We start from the raw sequence: 6,000 nt of genomic DNA, 5'->3' as shown, positions 1-6,000 counted from the left end.
ACATTCGCACTTTTTCTTGTCATACGATTTTTTAATTTATTGACCGATGAATATAATGTATACAGTTCTATTCGTTAATTAATTGCAAATATATTCTTTGATTCATAATTCTTTAATCATGTAATCAATGTTAAAATTCTTTAATCATGTAATCAATGTTAACGCATTCTTTAATAGACAATTTCGTGTCATATTTCATTTTGAAAATTCAGTTTATCAATATATTATATTCAACCGCTGAAAGCAATGGCGCCGTACGCGAAATTTCCCGTAAAATAGAATGCGGAGAACTTGAGCATGTAAAATTTCGGAGGAAATTCGTTTCCTCGAGCACTCAATAAGTGCGAGGAAATTAGGAATTTCTTTATATAACAAACAAGAAGGTGTTTAAAAATAAAATTTAAAAAAAAAAAGAACAAAACTAAAAAGGATGGTAAGCATCCTAAAAAATAATTTTTTGTGTCGCTTAAATTAAATGTAAAAAATATAAAAAAATTGTAAAAAAATTTTTGATAACTATTTTATATTTTTTACGTTAAATTTAAGTGACTTAAAAATTCATTATTCTTATGATAACAGCTAAACTGGGTTAACGATATTGATTCTCCTTAACTCAAGGCAAACGTAAGAAAAAGTTCAAAACAGTACGAGAGCACACCATTATAAGAAGGGCTTTGCTACATATAGTCGACAAATACAGTCGGCATGCAGTCGGCTGTACGGAATGAATAAAAAAAAAATTTATATTCAAGGGGACCTACATGAATAAAAAAAAGTTAAAAAAATAATTTTTTTTTTCATGTAGGTCCCGTATTAATTTACTTTTTTACAACTGACTGCACGCCAACTGCATCTGCCGACTGTAAAAAGTATTTCTCTTATAAGAATGTGGTCCCTTGCATTTTCAAAAAATGCAACGAGTGCATTTTTTTAAAGCAAGGAGACTATTTAAGGTGGGAAGGGGGGAAAATATTCTTGTTGTGACGCCCCCAAATTCCGTTTGGGATCGGACGGACATTTGAAGCGTCGAGACATGCAACACAAGGTTACCTGCCCCGGTTCATGACATATAAGATGCAATATTCCTAACATGCATATAACAATATGCAATATTCGCAGCGGATAAATTTTTTCTTTAGCAATACTATGCACCAAATTGAAAATATCCCAAATGCTTAAAACATACTTCATACATAAAAATTCATTGAACAACTAAGATCACAACACTAGTCCAAAATGGTTATGATCCAAAAAGTAGTAGAGATGCAACTCAATCGTACAAGTAGTAATTTACGTTAATTACTATATCAACATTTATGTCGCACCGTCACTTAGTCAACTGTGTCTAGTTGATCAGCTCCTGATTCTCCTTCAGGTCCTGTAACAAGATCTACCATTCGGGGGGAATGGTAGTTGGAACTACCAAAGTGAGATTTGATTACAAATCTCAGTAAGTTAACAAAAAACTTCCACACAAGCTAATGATGCATGGATGACAGTAAAAGTATAAATGCATAATCAAATTCATAAGTAATTAAAGCATAACTTGGAGTACAACATAGCATAATTGACATAACTTAAATTGAAACATGAACTGAACTTGACTTGACATGAACATGATCTGAAACTTGACTTAGCATGAACTTGCTTTGAAACTTGAATTAACATGAAAAATACATATTCTACAATTGTTGTGGCCCCATGTATTTTACGTGTAAATATATACTCCACAGTTGTTGTGGCCCCATGTATTCTACGCAAACTTGACTTAACATGAAAAATACATACTCCACAGTTGTTGTGGCCCCATGTATTATACGTATAAATACATACTCCACGGTTGTTGTGGCCCCATGTATTCTACACAAACTTGACTTAACATGAAAAATACATACTCCACAGTTGTTGTGGCCCCATGTATTCTATGTGTAAATACATACTCCACAGTTGTTGTGGCCCAATGTATTCTACGCATCACAATTGTAGTTAAATACATACTTCACAGTTGTTGTGGCCCCATGTATTCTACACAAACATAATGTACTCAAGATGAAACGTGACTGGAATACAAAAGGACTGAAGCCCTGACGTAACATAACGTGACTTGAACATAACTTGAAATACATAACCAACTTGAGATAGAAACATTTCGTAACATGGTATAACATATAATAGACAACATATTTAACATGACATATTTGCAACAGTGAATATTACATGACTTGACATACATGTAATAGATGGCATACTTAGCATGACGTACTTGTAATGTACAGTAATACATAACAGAATATATTATGTAACAGATAAAAATTGATGACAGAATAAATTCTGTATGATAGACAATTACGTGATAACTTGGCATGGCATGACATATATGATAACACACATACATACACTGTAGTTCTTTTACTTAGCACACATACACAGTAGACTGCTAGTAAGTTAGAAGCTAACTTACCTCAATCTCCGCGTTTCTTATAAAACTTCAAGTGCGATCACGAGGAACTATAATTAGTGATTCTAAAAGTTATAACTAAATTACTAAAAATTTGAAATATGAAAAATATTAACTTAAAGAGTTAAATTTTCATTTTACTCTCTACATGTGGAAAAATGACCGTTTTACCCATAACTTAAGGATTTTGCATACTAACTTCAAAAGTTTCCAAAATTTACATTTCTCATGTAAATTTTGTCCTAAATTTAAATATCAACTCAGAAAAATTTAAAACAAAACACAACTATGAAGAACACACTATGGCCGAAACATCCATAGGTCATTTCCCTTGATTTTTGTTGCAATTCCTTCCAACTTCAAAACTCATGCTTAAACCAAAATTTTGCAACAAACATCTTCCAATCTTAAGTTTAAAACCATATTTAAAACATCCATTTAGAAAAAGCTAATAATTAACACCAAACTTTTTTGTAAAAAGATCCAAGCACTTGAATCACAAGTTTTAACCTTAAATCAAAACATCTCCAAGAATTTCAAAAATCAAATCTTACTTCTAACATATTCATAATATCATCCTAACATCAACCATGCTTTAAATCATCAAACTAAAGTCACCAAAATCACAAAATAACATTTGGAGTTTTTGGTTTTACACTTAGTCTCAAAACAGAAACTGTTTTTCCTCTTCCAGTTTCTAAGTTTCTAAATCTAAGAAAATATTTCATCAAAACCTTTAATCATGCGAAAATCCTCAACCAATAGTCATATATACATGTTAACAATACTCCATAAAAATTTCGGACCAATATCTATCCATTAGCTTGGTCAAAAACTCCAAACTATAACATATTCTCCAGTTTACCTCCCAGAATGACCTTTTTATAGTTTATACAATATTTGACTGACCAAATGATTTTCAAATGGGGCAAATAAGATATCTATGTAAACTAGACTAAAAAAGGAACAACTTATATGGGGGAGATTTTATGATAAAACACTTACAACAGCTTCGAAATTGGCGTGCAAAATACCTCCTAAAAGCTGTCCGAGAGAGAGTGTTTGATATTCTTTCAATGGAAAGTGTAAATGAAGATAATTTCGTGGGGAGAGGTGGCTGGAGATACTTATGGATGAGATATGGAAGAGATGAGGCTGGAGTTGAGAGTTGAGTGTAGTTTTCTCCTACCCAAAAAAAATCTATAAATGATTATCTTATAATATTCTATCCAATAATATCTAAAAAAAATCAACTTAAGATATTTTTATCTAATAATATCTATCAACTCAAAATATTTTTACCCAATAATATTCACGAAAATTACCTCAAGATATTTCTTTTTATCCAATAATATCTACAGTTTTGAACAGACGTTTTGTCCGAAAATATGAAAAAATGTTATTGCGCCATAAGACTTTAAATAATCCTCCGAGTCTAATGGCACAAACCATAATACATTTTGACACTTCTAACTATCTCCAATAATCAAAAATACACTTATGATACCATAGTAAATAATAACACTAACTATATAGTTAGACAAAAACCTATACGATTAATGGATTCGTGAAAACTTATGAGGTTTTCACGAGATTCCTAAAGTTAATAGAAATTTCACAATTGAATTTCTAGCGGGCTGTTACACTTGTAAGCATATTTTATACATGAATTTGCATATTGATATTAATATGTAAGGTATATATTTAATAAAAATATATGAATTGAATACGAAAATAATTGTCATAAAATAGGAGATTTTCTTCTTATATTAAAATTTTTTAATATTTTTTTACGGGGAAATCCTCCACCTAACAGTACTTTATTTAATTAAATCATTAATAAAAATTCTATGTATGTGCAATTACTTTTATGTATTTTTTATTCAATTCATTAATGTGATTAGTTGTGTATTAGAAAACATTGATCTAGCCAATTATATGTGATTAGTTGTGTATTAAAAAATTTGATCTAGCCAATCATATAAATGGAGTACACAACGAATACGTAAAAGTAATTGTATATAATATTATTCTTTAATTAATATGTGATTTCTCATTTTTATTATTCTATAAAACTGTAGAATTTTTCTAAGGTATATTAATTATCGCGCCATCTAATGATAGATGCAATGTTTTGAATACCGTAATGGATATCGTACCGGTCAAGGCACTGAAACGAAATATTTCGGTACTGGTACCGTTTCGGGATAGTCGATATATAAATAAATTATATATATAAATTATATTTCAAAATAATAATCTATATATGAATAAATTATACATGAATACATATGTATATATAAATTGTAAATAGTCTGATATGAATTTGGAGTCAAAAAATGAGATTATAATTTAAAAAAATGAAAAAAAAAACATAAAGGCCGAAATACCGGCCAGTACAGGCCGGTACGTAGGCCGCTACAGGCCAAAATACAGGCCGGTACCAAGTACTTTACTTGTATTGGCCTGGTGACTGGTACGGTACGGTACCAAAAACACTAGATGGATGATCACTAGGTGAGAGTACGGAGGATCACGATTATTGATTTGTCCCTCTACGGAGGTTTTTTTTCTTTTCTCATTATTTTTTTCTTCTCAGAAATGCGCTTTGACTACAAATAAATTTAATAAAATAAATCTATAAATTCACGTGATTTGACGTGGTATATTATACTATAAAATTATGAATAATGCTATATACAATCTCTAAATGGGGACTGTAATACAGATATAGGTAATTTTATTTTTAAAACTTTTTAAAATTATTAAAACATCTCTCATAAAATGATATTTTTTCTCTTTTAATAAAGGACCTGCACATGCAGTCTCCAAATGGGGACTGCAAATAAAATTTTTCTAAAATTATTTATATTATAAAAGAGATTGATCAAGCCATTGTCAATTTATAGATTAATTTTTATGATAATTTTTTTTTATAGGTGTATTAATACTAATGTTTTTTCCGTCAAAAGTATTTGTTCTTTTAGGCATGCAGATCATCAAGGTTCCAATTTGAGCAACGTGTGCTCCGGGACAATTAGGGGCTTTGTGATCAGGAGAACGAGAAGGTGATACTTTTGCAATGTTACTGAGAATGCACTTGGTAACCTCAGGCCTTCTATTGTGGACTTTTGTCTTGGATTCACTCAATAGGTCCTTTTTATTGGGCTTGGGCTAGATCATTATTATTTAATATATGGATCCTTTAAAATCAAGCTATTTTCTCGGCCAGAATATCATTCCGAGTTTATTTTTATTTTACATTAACTTCTTCTTCTTCTTTTTTCTTTTTGCTTTCTTTTTATTTATTTATTTGTAGTGTGAGTAATATAAACTCACTCCCGCCACGTCATCAACAAAAAAAAAGTTATTGGATCAAATTTGATTATGAAGTAAATGAGCACCCGAATATATTTCTTTATATACATATAAATATATAAATATATATATGTATGTGTGGGGGGCTCTACAGTTATAGTCGGGAGTTTCCGTTAGTACATTTTAAGTGATATTTTTCTTTTCTTAATCAAAAAATATTTTTT

Source organism: Carya illinoinensis, chromosome 7 (assembly GCF_018687715.1).
Source record: "Carya illinoinensis cultivar Pawnee chromosome 7, C.illinoinensisPawnee_v1, whole genome shotgun sequence".
In the NCBI taxonomy this organism is placed as follows: domain Eukaryota; kingdom Viridiplantae; phylum Streptophyta; class Magnoliopsida; order Fagales; family Juglandaceae; genus Carya; species Carya illinoinensis.
Note: the sequence above shows the minus strand (reverse complement) of the source record.